Source organism: Botryllus schlosseri, unplaced genomic scaffold (genome assembly GCF_051294905.1).
Source record: "Botryllus schlosseri isolate E-star unplaced genomic scaffold, Bs_hap1 Bs17a, whole genome shotgun sequence".
NCBI classification, from domain to species: domain Eukaryota; kingdom Metazoa; phylum Chordata; class Ascidiacea; order Stolidobranchia; family Styelidae; genus Botryllus; species Botryllus schlosseri.
In genome coordinates, this window is record NW_027648626.1 from 2,053,163 (window position 1) to 2,079,410 (window position 26,248).

At 40.9% G+C, this 26,248-nt stretch overlaps 1 long non-coding RNA gene across 1 annotated transcript; it reads left to right on the top strand.

The window, feature by feature from the left end:
- The first annotated feature begins 2,788 nt into the window (after window positions 1–2,788).
- Window positions 2,789–3,578, top strand: LOC145459677 (uncharacterized). Its single transcript, XR_013921531.1, has 3 exons — window positions 2,789–3,015; window positions 3,246–3,351; window positions 3,413–3,578. It is a non-coding gene; the product is annotated as an uncharacterized LOC145459677 (long non-coding RNA).
- The last annotated feature ends 22,670 nt before the right edge of the window (window positions 3,579–26,248 follow it).

The window sequence follows — 26,248 nt, forward strand, 5'->3', positions numbered from 1 at the left end:
AGGACCAATAGCCGAAATCCCGATGGGGTGATTATACTTTATTCTTCTTCGAAATTACAATGAAATGTCGGTCTTGACCGTCTGAGGCCCTTTTCATACCAGGGTTCCGGGAACAACATTTCTCGAAAATGTTTACCGGAACCCCTCTATGTGAACACAACACTGGTTTTTCGGGGCGGTATGAACGCGCTTATTTTCGGAGATTTTTACGGGACCAACTTAGTATGAACACGAATGGCGCAGCTGGGTTCCCGGAACGCTGTCAATCAAACTTTTATTTACGGTAACGCGCTGTTCATTCAGGCTGCTTGTATTTCGAGGTCGGCTACATGTGTAATGGTGCTGGGAATGCATTATTCTTGGATTTATATTATATATGCTCACAATACGTAGTCACTGACAACTACTGTTTTTTCTGTGGTTTTGTAAACAGAGCACGGCTAAAAAGGTAGAACACCATCTCCAAATGATGCAACTTTAGGTAGGCGATCTTAACCATTACCAAATTTGTTACACCGTCATATACGCCTACTTTGAGGGGGATTTAGTAACATCTGCTTTGATAGTGGCAGCACAGCAGAGAATGATGTCCTTCGCTCTAAATCACTAACCAAAATTGATATTGTACCAATGGGCTGGTAAACCATCGTGCATCATCCAAGCCATCATTTTGTTTTCCCCTATGCCTTCATTATCTTGCTACAATCAAGTCATTCCTTTGTTATGCAATGCAATGTTAGACAAGTGTAACTTAATCTGATCTTTTCGCAGGTCTAGATGGAGGATACTGATGAAAAAGGTGGAACTATGCAAGTGTGCATTAAGTTATAGTTTTTCTCATTAATAAAATGAAACAGAACACACACATCTGGTTAAGCAAGAGCATTGTTTATTGAGAAAGTCACACATGGCATTTTCGACATCTGGGCCAGCGATACTTGGATCACCACGAGGTCTCGTCTTCATTGCGTATACCATCTTCTGTATCATTCTGGCCTTAGCGGATTGCAGTTTCTGAGCAAAGCCTTCAGTTGACCAAAATCTTTCAACCTTCATGTGTGCTTTGCTAAGTTTCTGAAAAAGCAATTGTGAATTTTAAGGGCAGCAGAAAGGAAATTTCTATTACATATTTGAAATTAGCTTTAGCTTATGCTCTGTTTGTGTTTCAGGGAAAAGGCTTCATGAGCCGGGGCTGAAGGGACAGGCTGCGTCATCAGTTATGTAGGCTAGTATGGAAACCTCTGACTCTTAATCATGAAGTCATCCTGAAAAACTTGCAGCAAATGCATGTTTGGTACAAATGTTACTGTGGTAATATTTTATCCACCCACAACACTCAAAGACTTGCGCATTTTGAAATTCCAGTACTTTTGTACAACTTTAACTAGAACTACTCAATTTTTCAAACTAGCAACTAGAACAGGGGTGGCCAACCTTTTCAGCCAAAACGCCACATTCGATTGACGAACAATTCTGCGGGCCACTAGTTTTTTGAAGTTGATAAGTTAATAATATTGTCACTTGACTATATTGCAAGCCTGCTGTATATCGCTGAGCTCAGTTTGCAAGGACTGGACTATTCGGCACCTGGACATATCGATATCGAAAGCTTCGTCCAACATGCGGCAATCACTTTGTGCCTAGGTTTCGTAGTCGACGGTCTTTCTGCGAGCGCAAACGGGAGGTCGCGAATATATATATTATAGTTAGACTCGACTCAATCTGATAGAAGCTGAGTTCTTTCATTTTCACACAGGGGTAGAAATATTAAAAGCAAGAAATCGAGTGACAAGATGTTGCGCTACGCGTGTAGAAAATTTTCATTTTTGATAAATCTATCGCAAAGTATTCTGCTTTAGGCTATTGTAGTGTATGAAGATCTACCAAAATGTGACTGGCTCATAGATCTACCAATGCGTCGCAACTGATATTTCAGTCATCACATCTCAAGTGTTGCGGCCAGACTAATTTATGCGCAGTTCATTTATTGCACCAGGAATATATAGTGAATGAAAACTGAACATGTCTACTGTGGTAGTTTTTGTTTTCGTAACTAAGCTAAATTTTGGTTTCCGCGAACGCTTGTGGATTGGCATAAGTGTTCCGCAGGTTGGTGAAAGTTAGGAACCAATGCATTAGTTTTCGATGTCCGAACCAATCAAATTTTTGATTGGCCTTGCAAGTTCACAGTCTGTGCAATCCATTTTTGATAATACTACTAATTTCGGAAATTCCATTTTTGATAATACTACTAATTTCGGAAATTCCATTTTTGATAATACTACTAATTTCGGAAATTAACTCGCGGGCCACGGGTTGGCCGACCCTGAACTAGAACTTTAAAATTCCCTCCCGAACGCAGACTTTACAGTGAAATTCATGTCCGGAAAATTCCGGACGTATGGCAACCCTAGTTTGTCGGAGCTTCACGCCGCCCGTCAGATGCTTCCACGCCTCCGAAGGGGGCGCGTCCCCTAGTTTGAGAACCACTGGTTTAGCCTATATTGTAATTCACAAAGTTGTCTGTTGTTACTAAAGTATTGGAAACAGTTTAGCATGGCTGAATTAGTTAACGAGGCACGGATAGAACGCCCATATAAATAGGCTAATTTTTTATGTTGTGATTGTCAGGTATCAATAACAATGTAATTGTAATTAGCCAAAAATTTAATCAAATTACAATTACAATTGCAATTACACAAAATAGAAATGCTTCAATTACCATTACAATTTTGATGATATGAAAAAATGTAATTATTTACAGTCAACTTAATCAAGATTGACCCCGTACGCGTCTAGATTCTTTGCATCAGACAACGATATCAACTTAATTGATTGGTTGAATAAGCATCATTCGCTGACTACCTACAATTAGAGTATTTCGCTTCTTCACGTTCAGACCATTTCTACTGCGAACCAGCATACGATTCATGAGGTTGTTTATTGCAAATACATTCAGGTTCATTTTGAAAGCGAGATCGGAATCGATTATGCAGAATACGGCATCGACCATCGGTAATTTATATTATTTTCATATTAATACTTTTCTTCTATGGTTTATTATACCTATTGGACTTCGGCTTATTAAACATTGTAACTGCAACTTTATAAGCAGAAAGCGTGTTTTATGACTATTACTAATATCGATTTTATACATATATAACTGCAATTGCGGATAAATCATAGGTATGCATAGATTTTATCGATTCATTTGCGGTACTCTTCTTCAACACCGCTATTTTCAGAGATGATCATTTACAATTTCACTGGTTCAATGAGGTAACGACGCCGTATGTGTACCTGAATGTTATTGTAAATGATCTTCAGCGCTCCAAATATTTCCGAATTCAGGTGCACTTTCGATATTGCGTGCATTGTGAACATTCACTAAATATTTATACGCAATTTTCAGGTTTATTCTTACCATAAAATTTGGAATCCCATTGTTACCAAATTCGAAAACACGTCCGCATCGGGGAACTTTAAATTGCATTACCATGCGATACAGTTCGCAAATCTGTCGATGCGAACGGAGTGTCGGTTTTATTTTTACGCATCCAACGAGAAGGTATGGCATCCACATCAAGTGGACCAGGTATTGCATGTACTTATCTGTAGCGCTGTCCCTACGATTGCGGGTGAGGGCTGGGCAAGACTTCCAGGGTGGCCCCTATATAAGTAATGTAATCGCATTTCCTGTTGAAGATGTAAGGCATAGCGTGAAATAATAGAATAGTGATACAACTGCTATCAGATGAATAGACCACAGCAATCTGGAAAGCTATCGGCTGACATTAGTGTTAAGCCAGCACACCACGTCAAGGTTTGAGCCAGGCGTTGGATTAGGCTCTATCTCTTATTGAATGGTTGCAAGGATAGCATACATCAAAACTAGGTACCTCCACCGCATGCAGAGACTTGATGATTATTGGGATACTGGACTTTTCTAACAAATGAAGAGACTTGATAATAATGAGAGAGTAAGTTGGCATATTTTTTGAATTGCAATTGTCTAAATTCTGACCATTTATTTTTCAGTGATCTGTAGAGTCTGTTTCTGTGCTTAATGGATACCAGTATGCCAAGAGATAACCAAGGTTTATTTGATAATCTTTGTTGACGCTTTGATAGAGTTTTTAAAGGTGCATGTTTGTTTACAATACAAGAGATTTCTTTCATGAAGTAATCAAATGTTTCATTAAAGTTGTTTTCACGGAGGATCACAGCATCGGTTTTATCTGCCAGGCAGTCAAGGTCATAGTAGAACTAGGTCAGGTCAATTTTGTGCAGATTTCTGCGCATGTACTTTGTTCTCAAGCATTTAAGACGAGATCCAAATTGACATAATATTGGATAGTGATCGCTCAAGTTACATTCCACAACAAAAGGGGATATTGATTGATCAGCAATATTTGTATAGGTATGATCCAAGAGTAGTATGCATAGGCATGTGCCTGTTAATAGTGCTCTTTAGTGTGAATTCTTTTTTAAAAAAAATATCAATGGGCTTTGACACCAGTATGCACAGCCATGTGTCCGTTGAGGGAGCTATTTAGTGTGAATTGTTTCCCACAAACTTTCAATTTGTGGCCTTTGACACCCGCATACCTGGCCATGTCTCTGTTGAGGGTGCTCTTTTCTGTGAATTTTGTTCCACAGACTTCACGTTCATGGGCTTCAAGACCAACATGCATAGCAATGTGTCTTTTGAGATAACTCTCACTTGAGCAGCTTACTCAAGCACTTCAGCTTGATGTTGCTGAAGTAGCTAGAGATACTTGATATCGAGTGGAAATTTACGGCAGTACTGCTACTTGAGTTGCCACGTCGAGTGAGTACCTTGACAACCTTCGCGATTTTAAGCACAATTGCAGATATGAGGCAGGGACACGCTGGGACACGGGCTAGTTGTATTGGCGGTAACGTCTGACGCCGTGGTACGTTTGAGATAGTGCCTGTTGCAAAGTGAATTTTAACCCATATGTATATAGTGTTTTGCATACCGCACTTACGAAAACGAAACAGCAACATTCAACATAGTAGCATAATTTCTGCAGATTTTTCTGAATCAGATAAAGTGCCAACAGATTTAGTCAGTGCAAGTTTACCAAAGCAATCATAATGAGAATACACTTTAACTGTCCGTTGTCGTCGCGTAATTAAAGATAAAAAAAAATGCGAATGCGAAATTGAAAAAGATGTGCAGATACAAGGGTAAATGAAAATGTGCGTTGTGTCGTGTTAAGTAAATCAATACGGTGGCGAGAATATATACAAGTAAATCAATACGGTGGCGAGAATATATACAAACAGTGAATAAACTCCGAAAGGTTGAATCGTGTGATAAAAAGTTGAAAGGAATAAATTGACCCAACAAAACATGAAACTGTGGAAAGAACCTGCACGTATCAAACAGCAACATGAATGTTGAAAAAAAAGCAAATACGTGCGTGACAATTTCACGGACTTTACTCGCTTCTTTGAAACTCTACATTGCATCTAATTGCAAAGAGTCAACAATGATTGTGAGACCGGCTTCAACTCCAGCTTCGGTAACATTGCAGTGTTTTGAGGCGGAAAGCGGTGATGGCCTGCACTAACCAAGTCCAGTGAGGATGCCGTAATCGATATCCTTGCATTCTCTGGTAGGCGAGAATGCATTAGCGTTCAAATTATGCCGCAAGCTGTCCATTTAGCGCAGACCAGATTTCCAAAATACGCTTCAATAATATACTGAGTAAATGACTTGGCCAGACAGGAGGCATCACTTCCAGAAATACTTCAGCCAACATAGCTAATCATAATGTGCGTGTTTCCGCTCAAATCGTTCTAGCAATTACGCAGATGATGTATGTGTACCTGACGTTCGAGTGGTGCTTCAGACTGAACTCCTTCCCGCAAATATCATATCGATGATTTCGTTGGCCAGTATGCGTAACGATGTGGTTTCTAAGGCCAATTATTTGATGTAACGCTTTCCAGCAACTATCGCATTCGTCATTTCGTTGGCCAGTATGCGGTGACCAGTGTAATCACGGAAAGGTTCGCAATTTTCGTTACTCGTCCCTCGCTTTCCTATCGTAACAGCACTTCACTGATGCATATATATTAATCCGCAACACCACGTTTGACGATGCCCAATGTTTACACTTGCCAACATATCCACTACCCCTGAAGTTGATCTTGTTAGAGTACACCGAAGCTCTCAAATACAATGTTACCATCAGATAATTGCAATTTGATTCATGCGGACACTGTGCCATGTTTAGCACATTTTAATGCGGACACTGCGCCATCTTTAGCAAATTTCAAAGTACCACAAGAATGTGACAAATCGCAAATCTAGTGATACACACATTTGTACAAGAATGACTGCTTCTTAAGAGATACGCATTTTTTCGGGGTTGTGCTGAAGGCTTGATGATTGAATAAAAGGAAAACATTTCGCCGTCCTAAAGCAGTTTAACATAAATAATAACGTTTTATAAAAATTGCATAAATATGTGCTTGACAAAAACAATATTGTGTATAGTTAATTATGAAAACAGATGCTGAGATTTATTAGGAATGTGATTCTCGGGTGCTGCGGGCGTACGATCCTGGCTCGCTCTTGGAACAGATTCGAACACGTCCTGCACAATACGCTCATCTGCGTTAGTGCACAGGTGCTCCGTTGTAAATTGACGTACTGCAGTTCCGTAACTAATTTATTATTTAGAACATTGGTAGACCATCTTCATTAGAGAACTCCTACCGACGCGGTTTTTCTCACAATATGTTCAATTGTAAATCTAGTATTTTTGTGGTGTGCATTGTAGCACAACGCAGGATCATATTTACGCAGTCGCTGACGCACACTGTTCTACACGGGATCTGGACGCATTTTCATGGCACATTCGGCCGGGTTGTAAACGATGACGGCTAGCAAGCCGACACGCATCAGATCAAGTAGAACGCACTGGCAGATTCGATACATATCTTTTGTTCGCTCGTCTATGCATGGTTGATTGCAAGCATTTTCAGTATTCCGTTGGATTTCTGATATCGTATGTTATTGTCTACGTTTTTGTTCTTATTTATGCCATACCTTTTGCTAACGTTTGCGATTTTTGATTTTAGCCTGTCCCACCATTCTTGTAGGGTGTGACAACTCTTGGCGATTTCGGCCTCTTCCGCTTTGACGAGGTTATCTATAATGTCCTTGTACACGTTATCATCTAGTAGTTTATAGTTGCATTTCCATTTTTTCTTTTGCCATTTTGTTTCTGAGTTGTATGAGAGGACTAATATGGTCGGCCACGTAGTTGTTCTCGTGGCCTGCATATTTTATTTCTTTTTTTTTTCTTTGCAAATCCATAAATTCAAATTGGCAAGCGCCAGCCAGTATTTGCACACCGGCCGAAAATCGATCTTGAATAATCAAAAAACATTTTATCAGTCACCGAACCACCGAAAAAGCATATACCATACGATTACAAGCAATGGAACAAAGAACATGAAACGGCAAGCATACGCATGCCCGCTTTCGTTGCAGTCGCTGCAATAGGGTATTTTACATTTCGCCGCCATATGTCCTGGCTTGCTACATTTGTAACCGTTTCTTTCTGTTACTGCCGGTTTCTCGATAGTAGGTGTGAACACTTTACAAGAAGCCCCTTCAATTCTTATAAAGGGTGGCAGTCTTCCTTTTTCATAATCCGCCACGGATACCGTACGGTATCCATTGTGGAGGTTAAGTCCTCTGTGGAATTGCTTCCGCACACCCACAACACCGCCCTGCTTTCCATCCTTCGATAGCTCTTGCTACAGCTTCGTTCCTTGCCTCTGCCGGCACAGCACGAATGTTTATTGTAGTTGGCAAATTACCCGGCAGTGATATTAGATATCTCTTGCCCATATAGTCAATGTCGTTTTCCTCTTTCAGGAGATAATTTCAGTTAGTACCAGGTAACTGAGACGATTGCTCGCCTTATCGACACTGCTTCACTTATAGTTGGAATCTCCGGCCAGACCTAGGGTCCGCAATAGATATTTGCTACTTCTCGTTTGAACTCCGTCTCTACTTTTCATGCATATCTTACCTTGCGGTTAACTTTCCTTTTCATCGATCGGTGAGTTCTTGCTCCCTCGGGTTGAGTTCGCTCGGAGCTGAAGTGAGACCTGCCACTTATAACCAGGCCAGCGAGAGTTCATAACCAGGCCAGCGAGAGTTCCTGAACATTGTTCGCAAATCCGGGCAACATGACGTCATGTCACACATGACGTTGACCGCCGTTATCTACAGTTTGACTGACCTCCCAATGTAGATTTCCGCTGGCCTGGTTCAGATAGTGCACTGAAGCCCTTTACAGACAAATAAGTGTTGGGCTTTGTAGAAGAACTTATGGTGCATTTGTACTAATTGCAAGGACGGGACTATTCAGTGCCGACAATATATACAATTACAGATATTAATATTGAAAGTTCTGGCCAGCCAGTGACGGTCAGCTTTGGCACAGGTGTCATCGTTGCTTTAGCTGATTATTTGGTCATAACATACCCAATTGTTTTCCTTGTCATCGGCATCCTTTTCATCTTGAGCTTCAGCTGAGTTCTCGTCAGGGAACTTTTGGAAATGAAAAAATATTAGCTACACACAGTTACTGTCATCGGAGACGCATAGTTGTGATACGGTATGCATATTACGCACCATAAAATTAATGGGCCATTCATAACATCGGCATATACTGTATACACAGGATTGTAACCAAGTCACAAGGTTCGGAGTCAAATTCCAAGTCAATTTGACTTCTATGGTTTTGACTGGTGCACCAACACATCATTATTATAGGCTATCGTTGAGGCAGTTGGGATGATTTATTCTGCGCAATCTGCTATAGTTCGGGAAAATAAGGCACCGGCATTTCGGGTCATCAATAGTTTTAACCATATGGCATTACCAATGGAACATGGTGATGTACAATTGTATGCCATAAATTTTCGAAACCATCACCACCATCAACTCTGCCAATAAATACGAGCCGTTCATGAATGACACCGTCCTTTGATACGGCATGAGTGTGGGCGTGTTTGTGAATCGCATGTATAAAGGATAGCGACGAAAATACGTGTAGAAAGGGGTAAGTTAGCTTGAGCACTTCATGGGGGTCGCGGACAACATATAATACTGTTTCGGTCCTGTATGCCGACATGGCGTGAACTTGAAAATAGTTGTAACAAGAGAGAGACCTTTTGAAGTTGACGACGAAATGCTTGCGTGTTTGGCAACAATACAACATCTTATCAGTATATGTTCGTGTAAACAAGCCCATTAAGTATGTGAAAATATTTTTCTGCAAGTGTGCCGCGAGCGTTTTAGAATTTTCCTAGTGTACCGCAAGATAAAAAAAGTTTAGCAACTATCGTTCTGCGTCTACATTATCTTCAATACTAATTTATGGTCTTCCACTTTAACTTTCACAACCACAGATTGGAATTTAGGCATAATGTCAACTTACAGCGGCATCGTGCACATCCAGTTGGGCCTCGTCCTGATGCTGACGAGCCAGGCCCATGGCAAATTTCTTTGCGTCCACGCTGAAATAAATATTGATATCAATTTAGTCGATATTTACGGGACGTCACTTTTACGATTGATACTGGCTCACCCTTCTTGGAGTGACAAAATTGTTGTAGATATAATGCTTTTAGCAAGTCATTCAAAAGAGCCATTTTTATCGTTTAAGTGACATATATAAAGCTGTTTTCATATATGGAGGTGAAAGGTCGATTGCCCTCATAAGAATAATGTATATGCGCACAAGGTGGCTTTCTGAAGAAAATGACAACGGCTAAACGTTTTTGTACTAGGGCTACACATGTTGGGCGCAATGATTCAGGTAATGAATCTGAATTGAGTAATATAAATTCTAATGATTCGAGTCAAGGTCTTTTTGGGGAAATAGAGAACATTTGGTGTTCTTAAACCATCTCCTCTCTGCGCTCGCAGTCGTGCAGAGTAGCACAACTGGTGGTTGCGTTGGTTCACGACTCACCGATAGCATTTTCTGAATTTTGTTGCTGAAACCGTTGGATTTGAGGCTCGCTGGTAGAAGAATGTTGGCAACGTCACAAGCTCGACCCCCGAATCGTCTTCTGGTTCACAAGGCACGATGGTACAATCTCTGAGGCCCTAAACAGCAATATCACGTCATGAGATGGCCAGCAAAAGTATATCAGCAAGACATCCCCATAGAGTGCAAACTGCTTCCACCCACTCCGGATAGTTGGCGTTGAGTGAACTTCCCAGGAATCAATAATGGTCAATGCGTCATAGTCGGTACACCGCATTCAATACACTCACCGCTTCAGGGGGCATACATTCAGGCTGACTGCCTGGATGGCAGGAACGCTTCGAATCCCCCAGTGATTTCCCAATGTCTTGTTCAGCCACATCCGTCTCGATTGCGAAGGAGGCACCTTCCGATTGCTTTGACGATTCCCTTACTGAAATCGGAAACCAGGCTTGAATGACTCGAGTCATACGCCAGATAGTACTATTTCCGGTAGAGCCAAACGCAGCGAAATAGTGTCCAGTCATTCTACCCAACTGGAACGTGATAAGCTTTGTCAACAGAAGGAGTTTGTGTACCCTAAGATTCCATGCTGGTTACGTCATATTTCATGATACGATTGTAAATATACAATAATGCTCTCAATTCTGCAAACTACTTGCTGCCAATTACCCCCGACGAGCGTCAACCGAAAAATATTTGGGTTCATTTCAATATGAATATTGAATGTTATTAAACTGAGAATTGCAGCCGCAAGGTTTGGGATGGTAGGCCTATTTGAAATTCAACCAGTCACACATTGGCATATCTTAGGCTTACCATATTTCGGAAATGAAAAAAGAGGACACTTTTCAGAAATTTCAGACATGCAAAACTGGAGAAGATTTGTCAAAAACAGGTAAATTTCACCCGCTTCATGATCGGAAAAAAAGGTCTTCATTTCGCTCAGAGCTGGAATCACCGCTTTTTCCTCCGAAATACCCGCCGGAGCTTCACTTCTGCGCTAATTTGCGGCATATCACTCGCAATTTCCTCTATATCTGACCTAAATTTTCAAAAAAGAGGACAAAATCTCAAAAAAGAGGACAAAAGTAGCGTCCTCCGAGGACACTTTCAAAAAAGTCAAAAAAGAGGACAAATCCTCTTAAAAGAGGACGTATGGTAAGCCTAGCATATCTATTTCTTTTCAAGAGGTGGAGTTCCTCCGCCATTTCTTTTCGGAAGGTAGAGTTCCTCCGCCATTTTCATCTTCTCTTCATTACGACGTTGCAGTACAGCATTTTCCATTTGAATGCTCCTTTGCATTCATTGCATGGATCTGACTGGACAAACCTGTATTGAAATAGGCCCATCAAAGATCATGCATGACAATTGATATGCAATGGGAAAATCCTTGTTTACTGTGGCATTCAATGCAAATATAGACGAAGCAAAGAGTTGAAACTTGAACACTGACGTGACCTAAATGCTAGGACTCGAATGGTGTCACTGAGATATTTTCACGTGCCGAAGGCCCCAACACAAGTAACTGCGAATGTTACGAGTTGTTTGTTTTGTGAGTAATGCAATGACTGGCAAGTGGCAACACCATTGAAAGCACCATAAGCATTTGCTTGTGTGCAGGTAAAATTAGCAACAAACCTTCAAGTTTAGGATTATCCGGACACGGTCTTTTTCGCGCCTTCACAACTGGAGTAGGCACTGCTGCATGCGAGATGTTTACACTGTCATCGCTAATAATGCTGCCTGAATAAACGATAAATTTAAAATGCCGATGTCCACAGTCCCTTAGACAGTTTTCTTTCTCATTGATCCTACGGATAACCTGAGCAATTAGATCAATAGAACTTCGAACTAAGCGCTTCAACTTTCCAAGCATGGATTCAAAAGGAAAACATGAGATTTTATCAATGAGCCATAGCGCTTAGCATCTGCAACAAGATGGATTAAGCTGTGCACGTTATAAACGAAAGACTGCTTTTCATATATGGTTGAAAATACTTCAACAAAAATCTTGAGAAGTTGCTCTAGGTAGTCATATTCCAAACCATACATGTCATTATGTAGCAGGCATCGGATGCAAACTGACAAAAGCCAAAAATTCCATAAATGAAGTTACAAAACTGCGTTTAGTCGAAGAATACCGAATATCGATGAGGAAAAGACCTGCACAAAGTTATCTGCCTTCTGCGGGTACGAAGTGGCTTCGTTGTGGAGTCGTGAGGAAGCGCAAATCTTCGCGACGTCGAACACGGGATATAGCAACATATGCACATCCCGGTGGTATTACCTGTTTGTCGAACCATACGATTGCTTTATTCAGCGTCTGCCCTTGAACCTTATGAATGGTTGATGCGTAAGCTAGCGATAACGGATAATATATTCCGTCCGGTGATGTAATCGGATACAAACGAAGCAACTTATTGCGGCCAATTCGGAGCATGATGGTCTTTCCTATTACAGAGTCGATATGTCCTGTCTGACCATTGACGTAACCCCGTTTTTTCTGGCGATTCTCCGTTATCATGACTTGCATTCCTTGGTAAACAGGTTGCACTTCTGAATTTGGCGTTGGATAGCGTACTTGTAAAAGAGGTTTCGCATCTTTGAAAAGGTACTCACACACAGCGTCGTTAAATCGGCGTGTGGCCGCACGCGTGTAAGTTAAAACTTTGAAATCATCGTGTTCTTTGTAGACGGTAACGAGGTCTTCTTTGGTAGGAAAATATTCGTCCAGTAATACCAATTGGTCGGAAAATTTGGCTAACACGTCAGTGGATGGTTTTCCGTAGCGGCATTTATCCAGAAAAGTCGACAGAGCGCTGTCGGTGGTTCGATATTGTCTTGTGAGAGTTAGCCGGTCGCATTTGCCCATGATACGCATGTGAGAAAACAAACTACCATGGATACCCCGGACCGCAACAGGTTGCAACTGCCATTTATCGCCACAGAGTAGAATAACCGATCTGTTTGATGCGAAGTGTAGTGTTTCGGCAATATGATCACCGTGCACGACGGACACCATTGATATTTCGTCTATCACGATCAAATCGAATTTTCGCAATTCCCAGTTGTGGATGGAGCGCGTTTTTTCGTCTACAGCTATCCTGAAGGCTGCGTGTACCGTGTCCGTATCTAATTCGCGACCGAACGAAGCCTTGTAAGTAGGGCTGGGCACAATGATTCGAGTACTCGAATCTGAATCGAGCATTAATTTCCATGATTCGAGTCGAGTAGCAAAATACGTTTTTTCGAGTACTGAAGATATATGCTCCTCGCAACTGAAAGTTAATTTACTAACGGGAATTATAGTTTTCATACTATTTTCCACTGACAAAGCCTTGAAATCTTGATTGGCCGTGTAGCAACATACGAAACATGTAGTACAAAGCTACGAACGTTACTTCAAATAACATATTTCCGAAGTCATGATCATCCCACAACATTGTCACGAAGTGCAATGAAATGGTAGGGTAGAAAAAATACCAAAGTATCTTTAATGTGATGGATAACAGGGATTATCTTCTTTGGGGTGGCATAAAAGGTACATATTTGAAATTTGACATAGTTCATTCTGTTGTGACGTCATAATGAGTGATACTCGAATACTCGACTCGACTCGAAGCATAAAACGTGATTCAGAATCGAATCACTCGGGTACTCGATTTTGCCCAGCCCTACTTGTAAGATGCCGCCAATAGTCCTGTTGGGCCTAGTAGTAGCACTCTGCAAGACATTTCCAACGCTTGTCTGATTATCTCTTTAATACAGACGGATTTTCCCGTACCCTGAGAACCGCATAATAGGTGATATCGATCTTGTTCGTCATCTAATTGGTTGTTCAATAATGCAGGATCTAAACGTTCGCGAAGACGAGTAATTACACGGTTAACGAAAGCGGCTTGAACAGATGACAGCGTGGTGATCGGGCCGATATGTCGTTCTGTAACGTCTAACTCGTCGTACGTTATACGTGCAGAGAAATAGGCATTCCAAACCTGGAACATACTTACCAGGTATGCCCACAAGGTGGAAATGTAATTCCTACGACAAGCTTTTTGCTGACACGTAGCCTCTACGGCTTTTCTGTCCTGCCAATAGCTGGACCTGTTATGCACTGCGAAAGAAAAGATCTTGATGTCAGCAGGAAGGGATTCGAAGTTTGGGTGGAACAATTCGGAAACACGACGGAACGGTGTGTTCATAAGGGCGTCCTGGAAGAAATACATTTCATTGAACATGTCTACAAACTTGACACCGAGCAGCAAAGACTTTTTTGAACGACGAATATGTCCCTTTCCTCGCGCAACGGTATATTTTCGAAGATACTGGAACACGGTAAGGTTCTCGTCCGCTGGAATTCTGTTGCAATAAGCTTTTATGACATCATCCGATTCAACTCTTTCCAGAGACGAAACTAGATACCGCTTTGTATCAGAACACGTGTAGGCCATTTTGGTGTCTGCAAGTAAAGTTACCATTTCTGGTTCAGCTGGACATAAATCACGCAAGTATCTGTATGCTACGCTTTGTGCGGACAAGTCTGAAACGAGGAGATCACGAGGAACAGAATGTTCACGGAACTTTGACACGTAAGAAGCAACGTATTTCAGCAACATCCCATGTCCGTCGGTCATCTGAACATCCATTGAGCATCTGAGTGTCTCCATCAGAGAGCGAGCGTAAATTCGTAGGTTAACGGAATGTGCAAGTTGCGATCTACGTAACGACAAAACCGGTCTACCAGAACTAGTATCTACTTGGCTAGGCGCATCGGAAACAATCAATCCTTTAACCTGCTGTCTACTTTTTTGGGTGTTATATACGATATGCGCAAAGTTTTCGTCAGAATCAGGAAAATCAGCGCTAAACTGATTGACGTCTATTTTACTGGCATCTCTAAGCCACGCAAGGTAGTGAACGTGCATTGTTCCGCGCTGCTGGAATTCAAATCGATAGAAATAAGTATTGACGTTGCAGTCACGAGATTCACGGTCATGTAACAAGTTTGAACGCCAATTCCTTTTGCCGTGACCACTAACGAATTGTCTCATCACTTCCGTTAATACGTGGGCAATGTGAAGAGTTTCTACCGTTGCCAATTCTGTAGGACCTTTGCCCAGAGTGTGGAATCTATGTAACATATCTTCGGAGCCTGGAAAAGTCCATTCGTAGGGACTAAGAGTTATGAAAACATATGGGAAACCGAACTGACGCACGGCGTCTATGATATAAGCCAATTGCCATTCCCAGTAGGTCGGAGAAAATGTTTTTGAGTCTAGTGCTCTCGCTTGGTAACATTCCATTATGCGGGCAGAAGAAATCGCTCCGGAAACTGTCTTGTACAGCCAACGATCAAATTGAAAACGCAAAAGTTCAAATGAAGAGGAAAAATCGTAGACACCTGACAACAATTTGATGACATATGATCGCTTGGCACTTTTGTGATTGCCTGTATCTCTAATTGCTGTTTCGCATTGTGCTCGGAATGGATACAAAAGAGGCCATATCGATGTTTCTACGAAATCAAGTGAAAAAAGCTTGTCACAGTTGAGCCTATCCGGAAGCACCCCCAGATTGTGGCGTTGAACGAAGTCATAGTAGGCACTGTCTGGACAATTTAATAGAAAATGGTAGGCACGCAAGAGACGATTTTGCCGTTCCTGACTAGATATTGCCGAAATTCTATCGGCAATAGACTGGGTATGTAGCGAAGCGTAAACTGGACCGTCTTTACACCTGTATCCGTGACGTCTACGTATAGCAGATCCGTAATGCAATCTGTAAACCGATAAGATGTTTTGGTCCGCACGAGTTAAATTACGAAGGCAATCAGGCCAATTGTTCAAAAGCGGTACATAATAAGCCGATGACACACACGGACACTTTGAAGACGGAACATATCTGCCTTGTAACAAAGCCGTTTCGGAAATTCCTCTCGATAGAACAGATCCACAACGCGTACAATTCGACCACGAACCATGATAAATCCACTCATTTAGTCTTTTACCGTGTTGAAGAGCTGCGTCGTCGTCAATCCGTGAGGGGATGTCAATGTTTCCAAAAAATGAGCGGCCACTATCTATCATCCGTTGTCTTCTTGCTTCTGTCCGTTTATCAGCAGCCTCTCTTGCCGCGTTTATCTAAACGTACGTGCGATTGTGGTAATGTTTCCGATAAAATCGCGATATCGTTAAAACTCACGTGTGGGTCAACAATGACCGTTCCTGAAGGTTCCATTTCGATGTCATTTAGCAGCAAGCCACGGAAGTTGAAACAAAAAGATTATAACGTAAGTTAGCAAGTAAGCTGTTAAGGACAGAAGGAAAATTGAAAAGAAATAATTCCATCGTTATGAAATAAAAACCGATGGTCCATATCGTTCAGTGTTACCAATATCATTTTTACCAATATTCACGAACATGTAATTTATGAGAGTGTTGATCAACAGCGGCATGATCGTCGTCTGACATTGGTTTACGATTTTTATTTCAAAAGCAAATTCATTCACTTTTCACACTTGGTTTTTATATTACCGATGTTAATGTAGAACAAGGATCATGTATCATGAAATTGCAAGAAGTGCGACCAATAAATGGGAAGTATCATTACATGAGCATTTATGATAATATCCGGAATATTTAAAAGAAAGGTAGTTTCTTGCAACAATAAGTTGATAGTTCTTTTACTAACAACATCTACGAACTGAACTACATCTGAATACAATAGAATTAGAATGAAACCGAATATGTCGAAAATAATGAACGACTGAGAGATATGACAATGCGAGAATCGCACATGCACCAGAGCTTTACCGGTCTATTTTAGGATTTAGTTTCCCTTTGCGCAAGTAATACGTCAAGAAATATAAATGACATGAATGGTCGGCGATTAGGCAAAAACATATCGGCCACGTGAGTAGAATACGTCAGACATTAGTGGCATGTGCAGTAATGACAACGAAAGGTTAGTTAGAACTCAAACACCATTACGAGGCAAAAGTACTTTGAACAGCCGAGTTTTACATTAGTTGCAAACTCATTCGTGCACAAGACATGTCCGTGCGATAGCTCGTTTCTCTCTGCACATTGTCGTCTCTTATGAAATCGTAAAATAATGGCATTAGAAAACAATAAGTCGACATGTTCACAATAACCTATATCAGAGCCATTGGCTTTCAGCAGGTACGAAGTGAACCCGTTTCGGAGTTGTAAGAAAACGCAAATCCTCTCGTTTTCGTACACGGGATATAGCAACGTAGGCGCATCCGGGTGGCATTCTGTTTGTGTCAAACCAAACGATAGCTTTGTTTAGCGTCTGTCCTCGAACCTGATGAATCGTAAATGCGTAAGCTCGGGATATCGGATAGTATACACCGTCCGGAGATGTTACCGGATACAGCCTGAGCAACTTATTATCGCTTATTCTAACAATGATGGTCTTACCGATAACGTAAGCAATTATCCCTATCTGACCATTGATGTAACGTCTTGTCAATTGACGAGATTCTGTAACCATGACTCGCATTCCTCGATACACGGGTTTCAAGTCAGATTGCGGGGCTGGATAACGAGCCAGCAAAAGAGGTCTTGATGTTTCAAAAAGATAATCACATACGGCGTCGTTAAAGCTACGTCTCGCTTCACTCGTGTAAGCCAAAATATTGAAATCACAATGTTCCTTGTACACGGTCACGAGATCTGCCTTTGTGGGAAAGGAATTTTTCAGCAATACTAATTCTTCAGAAAATGCACGCATCACATCGACGGTGGGTATTCCGAAGCGACATATTTCCAGAAAATCCGTCAGAACGCTGTCTGTGGTTCGATATTGTCTATTCAGAGTAAGCCGATCGCATTTACTCATGATATGGCTGTGAGAGAACAAACTACCCATTACACCTCGGACAGAAACGGGTTGTAATTGACATCTATCGCCACATAGTAGTACGACCGACCGATTCGCTACGAAATCGAGTGTTTCTGCGATGTAATCGCCATGCATAATGGATATCATTGACACGTCGTCGATTACGATCAAATCGTAACGTCTTAATTCCCATTTGTGATTAGAACGTGTTTCCTCGTCGACAGTTAACCCGAAGGCTGCGTGTATCGAATTTGTGTCGAGTTGCTGTCCGAACGAAGCGTCGTAAGTTGTGGTTGATAGTCTGGTTGGGCCAAGGACCAAGACCTTGCACGACATTTCCAAAGCCTGTTTTATGATTTCTGCCACACAAATGGATTTGCCCGTACCCTGAGAGCCGCATAGCAAGTGATAGCGATCATATTCGTAATCAGTTAGACCGTCCATTGATGCAGGATTAAAACGTTCCCGAATAAGAGCAATTACGCGAGTAACGAAGGAGGATTGAACAGGGGACAACGTGATGGGGGGTGCGATATCTTGGTTGGTTATGAAATTCAATTCGTCATACGTTATACGCGCAGATGAATATGAATTCCACACCTGAAACAAGCTTACAAGGTATGCCCAGAAAGTGCAAATGTAGTTTCTGTCATAACCGTTCTGCTTACACGTATTCTCCACTTCGTTTTTATCTTGCCAGTACCTGAATCTGTTTTGCATTGCAAATGAGAACGTCTGCAAGTCAGCCGGGAATGATTCGAAATTTGGGTGGTACAATTCTGAAACATAACGAAAAGGCGTATTCAGAAGAGCATCCTGAAAAAAATACATATCGTCGAACATGTCAACGAACTTGACACCGAGAAGTAAACACTTATTGGATCTTCGAACGTGTCCCTGTCCACGCGAAACAGTATACTTGCGAAGATATTGGAAGACGGTTAAATCCTCTTCCGCTAACACTCTTGTGCTGTAAGCTTTTATGACATCATCTGAATCCGATTTTTCCATAGACGGAATTAAATACCGTTTCGTGTCGGAACACGTGTAAGCCATTTTGGTGTCGGCAAGCAAAATTACCATCTCCGGTTCGGTCGGACACAAAGTGTGCAAGTACCGATATGCCATGCTTTGAGTGGACAAATCTGGGGACATACAGTCGCAATATACAAAATGTTCAGAAAACATTGATGGGTATGAGGCAAGGAATTTCAGCAACATATCATTTCCGTCAGTCATCTGAACATTCATCGAGCATCTGAGTGCCTCCATTAGTGGACGAGCGTAAACGCGGAGGTTGACGGAATGTGCAAGTTGCGATCGCTGCAATGACATTATGGTTTTACCAGAACTAGTATCTAATTTGCTTGGAGCATCAGAAACGACCAAACCTTTTATCGTATGACCGCTCTTTTGCGTGTTATACACGAGGTGGACAAATTCCTCGTCGAAATCAGGAAAGTCAGCACTCAATTGAGTGACGTCTATTTTACCGGGATCATTCAGCCATGCAAGGTAGTATAACTCCATTTTTCCATCTTGTTTAAAGTTAATCCGATAAAAATAAGTCTTGACATTTGGAATACGAGAAGTACAATCGCGTAACAAGTTTGTGCGCCATTCTTTTTTGCCATGGCCACTAACGAAATGTTTCATCAATTCTGTTAAAACGTGCACAATGTGAAGAGTTTCTAACGTTGACAATTCAGATGGACCCTTGCCTAGAGTGTGCATTTTGTGCAAAAGAACTTTGGAACTTGGAAATGTCCATTCGTCCGGATAAAGAGTAATAAAAACATCAGGCAGACCGAACTGGCGCACGGCGTCGACAATATAACTCTTTTGCCATTCCCAGTAATTAAATGAGAAAGTTTGCGTGTCTAGAGCTCTCCCCAGCGAACACTCCAATTTACGGGCAGTTGTTATTGCGCCCGATACTGTCGTGTATAGCCATCGGTCGAATTGAAATCGCAAAAGTTCAAATGAAGAAGAGTAATCATATACTCCCGACAACAATTTGATGATATATGACCGTCTGGTACTTTTGTGACTTCCCTTGTCATGGATGTTTGTTTCGCATTGGGCTCGAAACGGATACAAGAGAGGCCACATTGCTGTTTCAATGAACTTCACCGAGAAAAGCTTGTCGCAGTGAAGCCTTGCTGGAAGCTCCCCTAATTCGTGACGTCTGACGAATTCTCCGTAGGCACTCTCGGGACAATTGCATAAAAAATGATATGCACGCAGGAGACGTTCGCGATGTTCGTAACTACTTATTTCTGAAATGCTATGTGCAACAGAGTGAGAACGTAACGAAGCGTAAACAGAACCGTCCTTGCATCTGTAACCGTCGCTTGTACGTAATGCAGCTCCGTACTTCAAATTGTATATGGATAAAATACTTTGATCTTGTTGAGTTAGAACTCGAATGCAATTTGGCCAATCGCTCAAAAGCGGCACACAATAATTCGACGACAAACAGGGACACTTTGCAGGAGGATGATATCTTCCTCGTAATAGAGCCGTTTCGGAAATGTTTCCCGCCGATGCCGAACCGCAATTCTCGCATTCCGACCACGAGCCACTGTTTATCCACTCACTCAACTTTATTCCCATTTGAAGGGGAACGCTTTCGTCGATCCGCGATGGTATCACAGCATCACCAAAGAATGACTGGGCGCTGTCTCTCCTTCGATTTTGTTGTTCCTCTGCTCGTTGCAATGTAGTCTGTCTTGCTGAATCTACCTGAAAATGGTGCAAGAACGTTTGTCGTTACGTTATTCAAAATATAATTGCGGTATATCTTACGTTTGGATCAACAAGAACTGTTCCTGAATGTTCCATTGATTTCGATATCTTTCATGAATAAACAAGGCTGTTTAATCACTATTCCTATGGAACATAAGTAAATAACGGATCTGTTGATGACGTGAAGAATAATTGTCATATCCAATATTTGTAACTAAGCGAGATATTTCATAACAGGTACATAAATTGTACGGGTTAGCAGAATACGAAGATATGTTATATAAAGTATCATCAGGATTTTCCAGTCCGCAGATCATAACCATTGGTTAAATTAGGCGACAAAATTGTAAAGGAATGTTATGAAACGCGATAGCGAAAGACGTATCTGTATGTATCTCTACAGTGAATTACGGCAGACAAACGATATTATGGTCGTAGAACATTACATATGTATGATTGATCATTAAGAATTTTACGTATCGTTAGAAGCGATTTTCCAGGACGAGAAAGATACGGTATATAGTGAATTATTGAGAATCCATTGCGTAACATGAAAGGGAATACTGCAAAGAAGTGAACAACCAAATAGCTGCAATGATCAGCGAAGCGGAGACTGAAATTTTCCATAAATGACATCACTAATATGTAAATTGCAGAAATAATGAATCAACTATATATTGACAATTCATTACAACGTTTTGTTCCATCATTTGTAAGGTTTACCCGCAATTCTTTAGGGCAAACCGTGCGAATTGCCTTTGCCCACTTTTTTTCGAAATGTGGGTCGCTAGGACTTGGCAATCTGACTGAACGTTTGCTGAAATTTTGCATAGCAGGAGCACTATTTCCAAATGAAGTCGGTTCATATTTAATATCCAATGATTTTGCTTGTGCGGAAGTGCTGCAATCTTTTTGACTGGATAAAGTAGCGTTGCATGAGGATGTTGCATTTTTCCGATGTGTAGAGTGCGACGTGCTAATTTCTGAATCCCATGTCACCGCTGAATATTCGTTCTCTTCATCGTCTATCCATGATGACGTAAAAAAACGTCTGCGCTTCTTCACTTCATGTGATATGCGCGACAACGAGTCGCGATTATTGAGGCTAGTGTGTGGTGACCTTTGAATTTCCAGCGGTGTGATACGACGTATATTTTTGCTTATAGCCGAGATAAGCTTTGTGTGTTCATTTTTTGCAGAATCCAGGTGGCTAGGTGTTGTCGAATCCATGTTTTACAGGAGAGTAATGAAATTTTGTTTATTGCAAGCTAATACTAGATGTAGCAATACTCTGTGTATCGCGATTAAGACCTGTATTTCAAAGGAATAAAAATGTAAAAACGAATTAATTCAATGTCCATTAGGAATGGACAAAGTGTGAGAGTAACACACTGGCGACCCGAAACACATATATTTGTGCGTAGCAAATTGATTCAACAGTCGTAAAATTATCGCATGCCGATAAATCAAAATGAACATAAAATGCATTGTATTTGAGAATGTGTCAATAATAATAAAGTAAATATATGGCTGGAAACAACGAAATATTGCTAATATTTTGTTGTAGTTTACGACGCCGAATTAACAATACGATATGCATACCGGTATCGATAATAACAGGACATAGATAATGATGCAGGTAAATATACATCAAAGCAACATCGCTTACCGAGAGATTATTATTGCCTTATAATTAAAATGAATAATCGTAACTTCGGAAAATCTACGTGACTACTCACAAAATTGCAAGATGCATCTGTGCAACTAACGCAATATGAATAATGAAGCTACAAAAAGACGCTATCTTCGAAAATGTATTCAGCAGTTTCTATGTTGGCTATTTCACAAGTGATGCAGACTGATCCCAAATCTATTTTCTATTACTTTTTGCAACCCAAATTCATTCTCTCAAAACATATTATCAAGCTTGCGCTCCATGACCCCAAACAACATTTTCACTAACTGCGTATATATTGATTGGTGGCCAACACTTATCACGGTAAGCCTCTGTTCTATAAGTAGAGCCGTAACAGGAATATGATAGCTCTCGAAAATGATTGTCTTCGGGCCCCAATTGTTGTCAATATACCATGATGAAGAATTGTCGTAGCAAGGGTCTAGCCCGAAACATTTTGAAATTGTTGATAAAATTCAAGGAATAAGTCATTGACTTGGTTGATCATGTGACCTGGCCATCGCCTATTTGTCTGCTCTGACACTGGTAGAAAACCAAGTCCTTCACTTCCATGAAAATTGGGTTGATCAGTATTTGTCTGATACCGACTTAACGTTAGACACAATCGCGCCACAAATGTTTCTATGATCTCAAAGAAAACTGCAGATCTACAAAGCTTGTTGGATACAGGGATGAACAGGGCTCATCGAACACAGATCAACAATTACTGATCTACTTACTTTGTAAGTACCGATTTGTGAATCATGTTTAAAGTGAAGTTCCAAATAAAACAAATGCACAAATCTGCTCTTTTCGCCGAGTTCATAGAGATTTTCCACAAGCATTTGTGCGACAAAGCTCTTTCCTCCCCCTGTCCATCCTAAAAACGAAACTCCAATATGTTTAAAATATTGGCTAACTGAAATATCAATTCAATAATAAGTTCATCTTTTCAAAACACTAACAGACTACGATATAATGAAAAGATAGGAAAGAGTCAAAACGACTTGGTCTTGGAGTAGTCATTGAAATGAGACACCCACCTGGGTTTCATTTTGTGCAAAATTTTCAAGGGCACAAAAACTTCATAAAGTATATATGCATATATGCTTACTGATGCATATATCAATACGCAAGTGTGATAGCCGACATAATGAAGTAATCAATATATCAATAATGATATTCAATATATGCCTACACACTCCACACATTATTGACAGGTGACTTAGACACGACTTTAACACCAGTTCAACTCAGTTTATTAATAAAATATCCTCTATTACACTATAAGGTTGCGATACAATGTGTAAATCAAATGCATACGGCAGGCTTGCATAGCAAAACTGCTAAGGGCAAAAATATGATGCCACAGATAAGCAAGCTATAGCCGGGAGGCTCAATAATACTGCAGATTACTGCACATAGCATTCTATACAGCAAAACATATACATTTACCTTCAAAACATACCGTGGAAGGACATGACTAATGGTTTCTGCGGATTATCGTCAAGAACGTGAGCAGTTATAGCTTTTGTTAGAATCTGGGTAACGAGATGCTGCCCGTGAAGTCTTTTCTGCAAGTCCCTCTTTAGGCCTGGAAAATGATGTCCACACGCTTGGCCACTATATCAAACATCAAAGTATACAATGGTGGTTCTTTCTAGGGTTGTATACATACAAGTCATAAGCCAATCTCACTTTTATAGTTTTGACTCGAGGGAAGTTGAATCGTTTTCAATTTACCATCGAGTCAAGTTAGAGTCCAACTCGGCAAGCGGAGGTTCGGGTCTAAGTCATTGTGTTGACTGTTCAGCTTCGAGTTATAGTCCTGTTTAACCCACGTTTTAGAACTCTGCTTGGTGATATCGAATGCTTTGCAATTTGCATTCATATTATCTCAATTTTCCTAACTTTCAACAGTTTCTGGTCATATTTTCAAGTATCAGTAGGCTAATAACACACAAAATACCAGTAGTGTGGTAACTTTGTTATTATTCAAAATTACAATGAAATGTCGGTAAAGACAGTCCGTGTCTGCAAGTCAAGTCAATACACAGATTGACTCAAGGTGAGTCGAGTCATATTCTGTATTTCAGATTGGAATTAGATTGTAGGCATTTTGGTTAAATTAGACAACTAGGATTATCTAGTTGAGTCTGGTAGGCATACCTCTTTGAATCGCTTGAGCTTAGGATTTGGAAAATTACGAGTTGAAAGAGTGATGGGTTGCATGACTAATTACATGACATGAGACTACCCAGTACCCAAGTCTGAATTTATTGGTAACAAATAGCGTCTATTTAGTGATCACTGTTTTCATGTCCATACCATCAAGATCATTCTTCACCCATTTGCTATCACAACATTCTCGCAGTCCAGAGGCACAAAATAACTGCCCTGCCTTAGAAATGGCCGCGGCTCCGACAGCTACCGTTGCTGACAATGGATCCAGACATGTGCTGCACGTGACTAATGATAAAATTGCTAATGATAAAGCTAACTTCATCCTAAATGGAAACTTGGATGTTACTAGCCATGCCACAGCACATGCAAATGGAGTTATACATCAGTCATCAAGTCGATAGACTACAATTTCATAATATCATTGGCATCAGCCACCGTTATCAAGTACGTTCATACATTTAACCCTTTTGAAATCTCCACTTTTCCCCCGAATTTGAATCGGTTCACTATAATTGCGATAAATTCACTTCCGTACGTTCAATCAAGGCTTGTATGGTATCGTAGGAACAAGAAGATCGCCCTCTAGCGTATTACGCAACAAAGCATTTAAAACAGCTATTCGCAAGATGTATCATAGCGCCACGGTCCCTTGAATGCGAGAAAAATTTGTTTTGATTATCAGTTCTGTTTTTCTAACCTCGAGTAAACTGTGATAGCTTCATCATCATTGGTTTATTAGCAATTTTATCAGTTCAATACACCACAAAAAATGCGATACAATGAATAGACAGGAAGATGTCGAAGCGACTTGGATTTGTCAACGGAATCGGACACCCACCTTGGCCTAGGCGATGTAAAGAGGCATGCACACTGAATGAAAGTAAAGAAGATAGTATTGAAAAAGAAATAGAGCGGCATGTCATGGAAAGCGGGATCGATAGGTCAGTCGTGGTCCGGTAATCTTGAGGATGGACTGTATTTATTTAGTAGTAATCGCTTGTATTTCGACTTGAATGTGGACATGTTCGTCGACTGTCGGATGGCCGGCGGGATACTGTTCCACACATCAGGTCCGGCATATTGAAAGTAAATTCAATGTATTGCTCCAAAACTATGTACATGCATCATGATGATGAAATGGAATGTTCATCTTTGCCATAACATGATCCGTGCTTAGTTCAACGATCAAATCAGACTTTTTTGTGATATAGCAGAAAGCATTCACGATCTCTGTTCTGGCAAAGATGAACCTTACAAGTATTACATATAGTGTAGGATCGGAACACCTTCAAATTAGCATCGTCCGGTTTTGCAGCCGCTTTCAGCCCCAAGCAATAAACGCAAAATTGGCGCGATTTGTCCGGGGCCTTGGTGGGTTGATGCCATAACATATTGTTGAACCGGAGCTCTTCATCTGGCCGTATGGTAATTGTCGGCGACTCCATCGTTTTTTCGCCTACTAAGGCCGTGATCAATTCCTCGCGAAATCTACACGCATTTTGTTTACTGCCCACAGAGCTTTCGTGCAGCACACGTGCATTGTGAATCGAAATTTCCAGCATGTAGCAGAAGATTTTCCTATACCAAATCTTGGATTTGCGAGGAAGACTGTAGTACTTCCTCTTTTGATCATTACTATCAACACCACCCATGTTTTAATGAATTTAATGTTGATTTCCGCCTTGAAATTATCCTCATGGAGGTTCGAATCATCCCTTTT